The 12,302-nt window shown below is 41.0% G+C and overlaps 1 protein-coding gene across 7 annotated transcripts in view; it reads right to left on the bottom strand.

The window, feature by feature from the left end:
• The window catches only part of SLC26A7 (solute carrier family 26 member 7), an 86,002-nt gene extending 79,639 nt beyond the window's left edge, over positions 1-6,363 (bottom strand). The window contains exon 1 of one of the 7 annotated variants that reach the window (XM_070749219.1): positions 6,287-6,363. The gene's annotated coding sequence lies outside the window, so the exon portion shown is untranslated. Of the gene's footprint in view, positions 1-3,927; positions 4,002-4,850; positions 4,957-6,087; positions 6,172-6,286 lie in introns of those variants that run through there. The other 6 variants (XM_070749220.1, XM_070749215.1, XM_070749222.1 and 3 more) reach the window with 6 other exon arrangements.
• Between the last annotated feature and the right edge of the window lie 5,939 nt (positions 6,364-12,302).

Here is a 12,302-nt window from a genome sequence, read left to right as displayed (position 1 = left end):
CACTGACACGCGGAGCCATTTTAGGTGACACGCGGCCGCCGGAGAAACAGGGAGCTTAGAGTGGTGAAGATGCAAATCTCCCCGCTTTCCAATTTCCCACCGACTGCAAGTACAGCAACTGCAATTATTATTATTATTATTTTTCCTCTCCCCTTAATTTTGTTTTGCACCAATTTTTTAAAAAATTGCGCCGGTTGCAATTTTAATTTCACTCCCAGGGCTATTTACCCGGGGTCCTACTTTGCTTACATTAAACTGCTCATCCCATATCGCTCCGCCAGGAAATCTACTCCAACCTCCCCTCCCCTCCTTCGCTTCTTTCCCTCCACGAGCAGCGCATGGTGTCTCCTCACCTTGGGTCGATCGCATCGGGGAGGGCTGAATAACTTAATTGCCATTTCTCTTATAGCTGTTAACAGGTAAACCCTTACCGGGTTATTAATTTGTAATTTAAAAAAATCATGCCGGGCTCGCAAAAAAGAGAGTGGAAAAAAACCCCTGCGTGGACGTCGCGCCATTTGCTTCCTCCTTTGGCGGCTCATAACTAGATTTTCACAACTCCCCCAGCCCCCTTGATAAGCTTTTTCTTGAATCTGAACAGTTTGGGGGGTTCACCAAAGAGAAAAGTGAAAGAGAGGGAGAGAGGGAGAGAGGAAGAGAGGAAGGAAGGGTTAAATATAAAGGGAGAGAAGGAGAACAAGAGGGAGGGGAAGAGGGGAAGGATGAGGGGTTATTATTAATTTGTAATTTAAAAAAATCATGCCGGGCTCGCAAAAAAGAGAGTCTGAAAAAAAACCCTGCGTAGACGTCGCGCCATTTGCACCCCCCACCGCGGAAGGAAAGCATTTGGCATCGGCACCGCCAACCCCCCCTCCACGAGCAGCAAAAGCCTGAACAACGGCGCCGAAAGGCAAACGGTGCACCCCCCCCCCAGAAGCAGCAAAAGCCTAAGCGGCGGGGCGCGCCGTTTGCCTTTCGGCTCCGTCGTTCAGGCTTTTGCTGCTGGTGGAGGGGGGGTTGGCGGTGCCGAAAGGCAAACGGTGCACCCCGCCGCTTAGGCTTTTGCTGCATCGGCGCCCACCCCTCCAGAAGCAGCAAAAGCCGCCCTAAGCGGCGGGGCACGCCGTTTGCCTTTCGGCTCCATCGTTCAGGCTTTTGCTGCTGGTGGAGGGGAAGGCACCAAAGGCAAACGGCGCGCCCCGCCGCTTAGGCTTTTGCTGCTTCTGGAGGGATGCACCGTTTGCCTTTCGGCTCCGTCGTTCAGGCTTGTGCTGCTGGTGGAGGGGAAGGCACCAAAGGCAAACGGCGCGCCCCGCCACTTAGACTTTTGCTGCTTCTGGAGGGATGCACCGTTTGCCTTTCGGCTCCGTCGTTCAGGTTTTTGCTGCTGGTGGAGGGGAGGTTGGCGGTGCCGAAAGGCATACGGTGCACCCCGCCGCTAAGGCTTTTGCTGCATCGGCGCCCACCCCTCCAGAAGCAGCAAAAGCTGCCCTAAGCGGCGGGGTGCGCCGTTTGCCTTTCGGCACCGCCAACCCCCCCTCCACCAGCAGCAAAAGCCTGAACGACGGAGCCGAAAGGCAAACGGCGCGCCCCGCCGCTTAGGGTGGCTTTTGCTGCTTCTGGAGGGATGCACCGTTTGCCTTTCGGCTCCGTCGTTCAGGCTTTTGCTGCTGGTGGAGGGGGGCTGGCGGTGCTGAAAGGCAAATGCTTTCCCTCCGCGGTTGGGGGTGCAGGGCAGGCGCAGTCAGCCCCAGGAGACAGAGGGAATGAGAGAAAGGAAAGAGAGAAAGGGAGGGAGAGAAGGAAAGAGTGAAAGATAGAAAGGATAGAGAGAAAGGGAATGAGAGAAAGGAAAGAGAGAAAGGGAGGGAGAGAAGGAAAGAGTGAGAGATAGAAAGGATAGAGAGAAAGAGGGAATGAGAGAAAGGAAAGAGAGAGAAAGGGAGGGAGAGAAGGAAAGAGTGAGAGATAGAAAGGATAGAAAGAGGGAATGAGAGAAAGGAAAGAGAGAAAGGGAGGGAGAGAAGGAAAGAGTGAGAGATAGAAAGGATAGATAGAAAGAGGGAATGAGAGAAAGGAAAGAGAGATGAGAGAGGAAGGAGGAGAGAGAAAGAGAGAGAGGAGGGGTAGCGAATTATAGATGTCAGAACTCACGCATGCGTAGTAGCGTGCGCCCACACTTTTTAAAAAAATTTTAAAGAACAAGAGAAAGCATGAGAGAGAGAGTGAGAGAAAATAAGAGAGAGAGAAAGAACAAGAGAGAGAAAGCATTAGAGAGAAAGAACAAGAGAGAGAAAGAAAATAAGAGAGAACGAGAGAGAAGGAAAGCAAGAGAGAAAAAAAGATAGCAAGAGAGAGAAAGCAAGACAGATAGGGAGAGGAAAGGAGAGCGAGAGAAATGAGAACAAAAAGGGGAGAAAAAAGGAGAAATGAGAAAATGATTGAGGCAGAGAATGAGAGGAGAGAGAAACAAAAGAGAGAGGTGATTCTTGAAGCATATGGTAAAAAGCATCCAAATAATAAGAAACCCCCCCCCAGCCCACACCTGTTTTTGAAAAGAATAAAAGATTAAAAAAACCCAGCCCTCAACTGGTTTTGGAAATGGTTCGAGTATATACACACACACACATAAGGGGGGGGGAGAGAGACAGGGATGGAAAAAGAGGAGAAGTGAGAGGGAGAAGGAATGAGGGGAAAAGGGAGGAAGAGAGAGAAATGAGAAACATGAGAGAAAAGGGGGAAGGACAGGAGAAGTACCCAGAAATGAGACAGTGGTATAAATTTCAGGAGGGATGATTGATGATTGACTGTATTTATAAGGGGATGTTACATGGGATTGTATATATGAGGGGGTTATTTATGTATGTATGTATGTATGTATGTATGTATGTATGTATGTATGTATGTATTTATTTATTTATTTATTAGATTTGTGTCATTTTGGTTGGTGGTGTGCCCCAGGATTTTGTAAATGTAAAAAATGTACCGCGGCTCAAAAAAGGTTGAAAATCACTGATTTAAAGCATATGGTAAAAGCACTTAAATAATAACAGAGAAAGAAAACCCCCAACCCTCACCTGTTTTTATTAATAGTTATGTTTTTGAATTTGCTGGTTGTTTTAGTTTTAACAGTAATAGAGTTTGGTTTTGTTTTATTATTAATTTCTTTTAATAAAAAAGAAGGGATTTATTATTTATTTATATTTATATTTATTTTTTGTTTGTTTATCTGTCTACCTACCTACCTACCTACCTATATATCTACCTACCTACCTACATACATACATACATACATACATACATACATACATATATATATATATATATATATATATATACTTCTATGCCGCCCAGTTTTTTTCTCAAGGTGACACACCACCCGAGTTATGCTCAGTTTTTTGGCGAATTTTGACACAACAAGCTCAAAAGGTTGCCCATCATTGCAATAGTCAATGATGTTGGTCAACATTTATATAGCACTTCAAAATTCAAAATAATCTATACAATTATTTAGGTAGTGACTTTTCTACAGTTTTGGATGTCAGATTAGTAATACCACATCTTCCTGGAAACAGTGAACCATGACTGAAGACAATAACTGAGGAAGATTTAATATCTAGTATGCGGAACAACTAAAATTCTCTGAACTCACAAGTCTTCCTGTTCTGTTGATAATTGTAAAAAACCAACTAATCTGGAGTGGATTAAAACATTTAGCCATAGCCTTCTCATTTATGCATATTTGAAATTATCTTGCCCATCTAGGAGATGGTGTATTTCAGTGGTGGGATTTCCGAATTTTTACTACTGGTCCTGTGGGTGTGGTTTGGAGGTAGTGGCAGGGGAAGGTTATTGCAAAATCCCCATTTACTTCCAATCAACTGGGACTCAGGAGACAGAGAATAGATGGTCAAAAGTGGTATTTACCAGTTCTCCAAACCGCTCAAAATTTCCACTACCAGTTCACCAGAACTGGTCAGAACCTTCTGAAACCCAACTTTGGTGTATACTTTCTGTAAGCAGAGCATGAGATTGTAGAGTAAGGCAGGGGTCCTCAAACTTGGCAACTTTAAAATTTATGGACTTCAACTCCCAGACTTCTCCAGCTAGCATAGCTGGCTGGAGAATTCTGGGAGTTGAAGTCCACAAGTCTTAAAGTTACCAGGTTTTGAGACTTCTGGCATAAGGGAATGTCCTGCGGTATGGTTAAAAAGGTAAAGATGATAATCACAACACTGTGATACTTGTAAAGCCAAGGAACTTTTAATTGCCTCATCATGGCCACTAATTTTTTAAAACCACCTCCCGAGAGCCCCACTGATAGGGTGTGAGGCACCAGAAATTATATGGCCTTATAAATCAAATGATGGTGTTAATAATAATCTAAAACTTTAATATAATATCTGAGGCAGGCAGTGGTTTAAAACAATAATTCTTTCCACTTGTCCTTTTAATGTCCTTTAATTTCCCTCTATAGAGAAAATGACTCTTTCTTTGTCCCCTACAGAGAATATATATCACCTCTCAAATAATTTATATTAATATGAATATGGCAGATCCATTCCTCTTCCAGAATCACCAAGCATAAGTGGAGAATATGAACTCTTCTTGAATAGCAAAATTCCCCACATATTGAAAACTAGCTCTTCAAGCAATCAGTCATGGAGAACTAGTGTCCTCTCAATTTTCCCCAAATTTAATTTTGCAACTCAGGCCTCCTTATCTCTTTGTTACTCTCCGTCTTCATTCCTTTTTATTTTGCACAATCATAGTTTAAAAAAACACCAGAGATCCAGGACAATGAGAGGAGGAAGGTCCACCATATTCAACTCTTGATGACAGTCTGTTACCTTTCTTCACAAGGATCATCCGTGGCAATTTCTAGCTTTCTGCCCTGGCTCAATGTTACCCATGATTTGATTCATGCAATCAGATGACCCCAACAAGCCAAAGTTCATTAGGTCATAGGAGCATGAGGAATTCTGGGAACTGAAGTTCACACATCTTAAAGCTGCCATGTTTTTTCCAAAAAAAACACATTACCCTCTTTATTTATCTATCAAACTTGTATGCAACCTACGTCTCAACATCTCTGAGTGTCTCACAACATTTAAAACAAGGACGTTACAATAAATCAATTAAATTAAGGAGGGAAAAAAGAAAGCAAGTGAATAGGGTGGAAGAGGCAGACAGAAGTGGCTCCAAAAGAACAGCTCTTTATTTAGCAGCTACACTGCTCCAAAAAATAAAGGAAACACTTAAAAAACAGAATATAACTTCAAGTAAGTCAAACTTCTGTGAAATCCACATAGGAAGCAACACTGATTGACAAGGACTTCCATTCCTTGGAAGCGTCATGTTCGTTGATAGCAACATTGCCTTTATAGCATGTGCTGGGGTCATTTGGGTTGCTGCTGTTTTCCGGGTCTTTTGTTTGTGGGTTTTTGGAGTTTTTGCCTGGCATGGTCGCTGGTTAGTTTGTATTTGATACCCAATACAGTAGGTTCAGTCCAATAAGTAGTATGTAACAATGAATACAATCAGACAGTTTTAAGATGGTTTAAAATGGTCTGCATGTGGCTCTGGTTTGCTAAATAATTAATAATTGATAATTTATCAATTAATTCAAATTAATAATTAGTAAACAAGAAACTAGTTAATGGACTAGCTAATCAATCAATCAATTATTAATCATTTTCATCAAATATCAATCATTAATAGTTTTGTATTCATCAATTATCAGACAATTATTCAGTTTCATTGAATATTAATCTATTATCAATCAGTTATCAGTAAATTATACTGTGGTGTCTGAATTTAAGGTAAGATGTTTCCTTGTTAGTGCTTGAGATCAGCAAGGATAAGCAATAACATGCTGATTTACTGCACGTTGGATATCTCTGTATCCTGGAGAGTTGAATATTTCTGTATCTTGGACAGACTTCACTTTCACCCCTAGTCTCCGAGTAGGCTTAGCTGTCCCTTGTGTTATGACAGTTTTGGGGTTAAAGTGGTACAAATGTGAGAGAACAAGTACAAATCCTTTGTTTTTAACTGTCTTGTAAATGCAAAATTGATGATTCTCACCTTTTTTCTTCTTTTGCTAGGTAGCTCCAATCCTTGCTGGGTTGTTTGTTATTCAAATGCAAAAAGACTTTTTATGGCACCTTCTCAAATATAGTTTTAGTGCGAATCTGTCTTTTCACTGTGCCAGCAGAAATATAGAGTGCTTTCCCAAAGATTAAATATATTTTACTTTTACTGGCACAACAATTTTTTTACTCACCTTCCAAGCAGGAATACTTAAGCTTTATACTTAAGCAAAGTCTTTTGTAAATTGATGCAGGGGGGAGATCTTTTTGCCCTTTCAAAGGAGGCTACTTCTTTGTGCAGGACGGCACAGGAAGGCAGCTATATCTCAGGGAAGATTGAGCAGGCTGTCCTTCGGTTCTCTGAAAAATCCTTGCAAAGGAGGCTGGTTTTAAACCCTGTGCGCAGAGGTTTGTTTAGCTTCCTCTTTGAAGCAAAGAAAGAATCCTTTTCTTTTAGGGCAGTCTATGTTTCACACCTGAGCAAGCTGCGGAGTAGCTGGGTGCTATTATATTAGGGATTCTAGCTAAACAAACAAAGTTGGTAGCTTTGTTTTGTTATGGAGCAGCAGGGTAGCTGAAACAATGGAGCAGATTGGGATACATTGCTAGCGCGCACACACAGGCAGGCAATGCAATGGGTCGAATCTGGGTTTGATGACTTTGGGTGATTGGTCTCCACCATCGGTTGCCAAGCTGTCCCTCCAAGTTCAAGACATCTTCAGTGTGCTTTGGATGTGTGCTTTGCTGGGTTGTAAATATAACGCTCAAAAAAATAAAGGGAACACTCAAATAGCACATCCTAGAGCTGAATGAATGAAATATTTGCACCAAATCTGCCCACCACTCCTGCCTAAAAATAACCAAGCAGGTAGCCAATGTTTTCCAAGAAACTCCTTCATTTTTCTATATATGCCCATTCTGCTCACCAAAATTAGACAACTTCATTGCTATGTATAACAGGATCCATACCTTAGAAGCAACCACAAAGACCCAACAACCATAGAAACCATTGAAACAAAATTAGAGGCAAGACTACTGGCATGTCTAGAATCACGATTACTGGTGTACCTAGAACATTTTACATATTTGGATAAAAAAAACCAAGCACAGAAAAATGCAAATCCAACATTTATCCACACTATAAACTCCATTGCCAGAAACAATCCCAATCACAGAAAACTTAGATCTAGACTGGACCTACAGTATCTCTACTACAATGCATCTCCTCCCGTCTCAAAAGATGACTAGATCTAGGTGAAACAAACTTATACATAGATTACCGTGCTGAGTGCACCCTTGACTCTGTGTCAGAATAATCAAACATCTGGCTACTCCAAATCTCAACCATCAAATGCTCTGTCCTGCACATTGGCAAAAAGAATCAGAACACCAAATACAAACTAAATAAACAAGACCTTGCAGATGACCCTCACTCTGTCAAAGATCTTGGAATACTCATATCAAATGACCTAAGTGCCAAAGCCCACTGCAACAACATCACCAAAAAGGCTTCAAGGGTTGTTACCCTAATCTTACGTAGCTTCTTCTCCAGAAATATCACACTACTAATCAGAGCACACAAAACATTTGCCAGACCGATCCTTGAATACAGCTCATCTGTCAAGAACCCACATCGCATATCAGACATAAATAAATTAGAAAGTGCCCAGAGATACTTTACTAGAAGAGCCATCCATTGCTCTACTCACAACAAAATACCATATGCAACCAGACTTGAAATCTTGGGCTTAGAAAGCTTAGAATTACGTCGCCTTCGGCACAACTTAAGCATAGCTCATAAAATTATCTGCTACAACGTCCCACCTGTCAATGACTACTTGAGTTTCAACCATAACAATACATGAGCACACAACAGATACAAACTTGACTGTAGAAAATACTACTTTAGCAACAGAGTGGTTAATGCCTGGAACTCACTAGCTGACTGTGTGGTTTCGTCACCAAACCCCCAAAATTTTACCCTTAGACTGTCCACTGTTGACCTCACCTGATTCCTAAAAGGTCAATAAGGGACGCGCATAAGCGCACCAGAGTGCCTACCATCCCTGTCCAATTGTTCCCTCTTATCAGTACCCATCTTATGTATATAAATAATGTTATATCTATGTATATTACAAACACGTACTTAACAGCAAAAATGGACAGACAGACAGCCCTTTTTTAGGGAGCTGCCAGACAGTGTAGCCAATCAGCAGTCAGTATTTTCCCTCCAGAATGGAGGACCTAACTGAAGCCTATGAGCTTCAGTCTGAGAATGTAACAGCAAGAATGACAGAGAATTATATTTGAATATATTTTAGCATGAGAGCTTAGGCTACTTTGTGTTAGGTGTCCTTCACTCAACCAGTTTACTAATGAGACACTGCATTTGATGAAATGTTTGTTTTCCAATTGCAAAATAAAATAGTGCTTGTTTTTCTATTGTTCAACTGTTGCTTGATTAATTGAGACTGGAATGCTTCTGGGCTTCAGGAAATTATATTATGTAATACAATGTTTATTAAAGGACTCCTGGAAGTTCCCCCAAGATCTCAGGGATCCTTGAAATCAAAGTAACTTGCCAGTCCATGTTGAAAAATAAAGCATTTATTAAAATCTCATCAGTTTTGAAAAGCAGTACCAGCAGCAAATGCATCAATTTTAATTTAAATAGGTTCTCAACCTTTCTAATGCCGCAACCCCTTAATACAATGCTTCATGTTGTGGTGACCCCCAACCATAAGTGTAGCACCAATTCTCCCAACAGAGCTTTAAGCTGATTGGCTGGAAGGTCAGATTGTAAAAATATGTTCCAAGGTGCCAGAATAGAAGCTTCAGTTCTTAACACCATGGGAAATTTGTATTTTCCCATGGTCTTAGGCAACCCCTGTGAAATGGACGTTTGACCCCCAGAGGGGTCCCAACCCCCAGATTGGGAACTACTGTTCTAAGCAAAGCAACAATAATGGTGAATGTGCATTTATTTGATCTCTCTGAGAAACCACGGTGAGTTATTACATCACTTTCAGTTGCAAAACAGAATAGCACCTTCGTGATTTTAATCCATACCTTTGCAGTAGACTGAAAACAGCTTGGGAGAAATTTTTGCATTGATTTATGGTTGCTTGAGTTTTGCAGTGGTTCTTTTGCGTAATTTGCTGAGTTCAAGGTGTAGTTTAAAATGTAACAAATGTACTAACCAAATGTTTCAAAATGAATGCAAAACTGTTCTATGTGTTTTCACTTGGAATTCTTCTACTTTGATTGATTGATTTATTGATTGATTGAGTAGAAATTATCATGGAAAAAAACCTTTTGCAGAAATTGGCAACCAACATCCTGACAGCTTGACTTCATGGTTAAAGGTACAGCAGCTATTAGATTGTTTTCATTCCGAATGCCACAAAACTGTTCGTATAATTGCAATACGAATGTGGTTTTCAAAGTTCTAAGCATGGAGTGTGTATGGGGGGATGCAGATGTCTGTTTCTGTAGAAGAGAAAGAGTCCAAACCATTCAGAAGCAGCTTCGTAATTATTTCCAAATTATTATATTGGAATTATGTGTTAGTTGAATTATCCGAATGATAACTTTAAATTTGCTTGAGAGATGTTTCTGACTTTCGCCCCTTCTGAATTCCAGTAAAAAATGTCCAATCAGAAGAATGGATGGGATTAACAACCATTTGCTTAAGGACCACAATGATTCACTTTACAACTGCTGTAAGTTGGTGACCCGACTTATGACCCCAACAATTTCCAACTGAAATTCCAAGCTTCATTGTGGCTGTAAGTCGAAGACTATTTGTACAAAAAACTCTATGCCTACAGTAGGCAGGGACATCTTGATCTTTTTGTAAATTTAGGAAAGTGGAAAAATCATTCAATACATTCTAAAGATATCTATAATTGTGTAAGGTCATTTCTTTCCTAATATAAAGGCTGAATAAGATTTTTTTAAAAAAGTCTGCATTGCTGTGTAGTTTTTCAATAAGGTTATTGTGCCAAACCGAACATATCCATACTTAAGGCAATCATCTGCTTCTACTTATGCTTTCAGCATGACCTCTACATGTAAACTGTAAATGTTTATATTTAAGGTAAGTTTGGTATTGTTAAAATATAATTAGTGATATGAGCATGAGGTGGGTTTCAGCAGGTTTTGACAAGTTCTGGAGAACCAGTAGCAGAAATTTTGAGTAGTTCGGAGAACTGGTAAACACCGCCTCTGAATGGCCATGACCCTGTCTATTTGCCCTTATCTGATTATCTGGACCTCTCGAGTCCCAGATAATCAGAAGGGACAGATAATCAGCGGGTAGGGTGGGAATAGAGATTTTACCGTATCATTCCCCTGCCATGCCTACCAAGCCACGCCTACCAAGCTATGCCATACCCACCAGGCCACACCCACAGAACCGGTAGTAAAAAAAATTGAATCCCACCACTGCTTACAGCAGGGGTCCCCAAACATTTTTCACAGGGGTCCAGTTCACTGTCCCTCGGACTGTTGGAGGGCCGGACTATTAAAAAAAAACTATGAACAATTCCCTATGCACACTGCACATACCTTATTTTAAAGTAAAAACAAAATGGGAACATACTATTTAGAGGGGTTAGGAGAAGTCTGAAATTCATATATGTTTATGTTTTGTTTTTAATTTTCTTTTGTTAACATTTGATTGGCTATAAAAGGTTTTCTTGGCTTATAGAAAATGTATAAAGAAAGAAGGAAGCACTTTGGCATAATGGGTAATAATTTAGAAATATAATTGGTGTTGTACTTTTTGAAGGAACATTAAGGAGGGGATTTAATTTTAAAAAATGAATGTAACTGGATGACAAAATTAGAAAAAAAACTTTTTTGATGATTGATATTAGTTACTAATACCGCATTTTATTCATTGAAAATTAGATGGTACACTGTGTTGTTTGAATGTATGCTAAGAGAAAATGTAAAAAAAAATTACTCCCCCAAAACAGTCCTTCCTTCCTCTGTTTCTCCATTCATTTCATTCTTCCTTCCTTCCTTCCTTCCCTCCCTCCTTCATTCCTCTCCAGTTCTATTTCCCTCACCCTCTTTCCCTTTTCTTTCTTTCTCTCTCTCTTTTCCCTCTCTCTCACAAAACTTCTGTGCCCGGCCATGAACTTGAGGGGGTGCGTCTCTCTCTCTGCTGAAAAAATGAGACTCCTCACAAGTCAACTTATGGGAAAGGTGGAGAGAGGGCAAGGTGACAGCTCTGGTGTAGGCACATCTCTACGCCGCTTTTACCCCAGGGCGCCGCTTCTGTGCACAGGTGGCAAGGCCATCCAACCGCTGCCTCTTGTTTCCTGGAATGGGGATTTGCTTCCTGTTTCTTCCTGGTGGCGGGAAGAATATCGGTAGGAGTGGGTGGGGCGTGGTCCCCAGACACAGCCGGAGAAGCTGGGCGGGGCTCAGAGCCCACGGGGGTTTCTCCCGGCCAACAGTAGATCAGCTGTTGGGCGGGGGAAATGGCGCCGGCCCTAGGAGTTTGTTTTTTGCCTGCGCAGCCATGCGACCACACAGGCTAGAGGGAACAGTGGCCAGGAGCACAGAATACGGACGCATCCTGTGCTCCTGTCATCACCCGCGGGCCGGATAAATGGCCTCAGCAGGCCGCATGTGGCCCCCGGGCCATAGTTTGGGGACCGCTGGCTTACAGTATAGAAACATTTGTAAGAATTAAAAAAACAACCCTTCATATAATAACTGGAAAAGCAAGAAAACAGGCACATAACTTTAACTTCCTGCTTCCTTACAGAAAGTTGATTTTTTTTTTCAAAATCTGTCATGATACCAATAGATTTTTTTGTAATCAATGCACCTAAGAGTAAATAAATCCCTTTTACGTGCCATTTCTTTTTAAAATCCCCCAACACATTTTCTCCAGTGTTGAAAGTTCTACATGCCAAATGTTATAGCCTATATATAAACATCTAGAAAACAGGCTTTAAAGTAAAAGTCAATCACCCCACATATGTTAAAAGAATTTTTTGCTCTTAAATTCTGACCCTAGATTTTCAGACAGAGAGAGAAACAAATAATTTCACATTAGTCTGGATAAAGAGAAGCCAAGAGAAAGAATATAATCCAAATCAGTTAGCTTACATTAGAAAACTTTACCTGAAAGTTAAATAATGCCGCTTGCCCAGCTAAATCTACTCAATTCAAAGTGTTGGTTATGACCTA

Source organism: Erythrolamprus reginae, chromosome 3, assembly GCF_031021105.1.
Source record: "Erythrolamprus reginae isolate rEryReg1 chromosome 3, rEryReg1.hap1, whole genome shotgun sequence".
NCBI lineage: Eukaryota > Metazoa > Chordata > Lepidosauria > Squamata > Dipsadidae > Erythrolamprus > Erythrolamprus reginae.
Note: the sequence above shows the minus strand (reverse complement) of the source record. Positions and strands in the feature narration are given on the sequence as shown.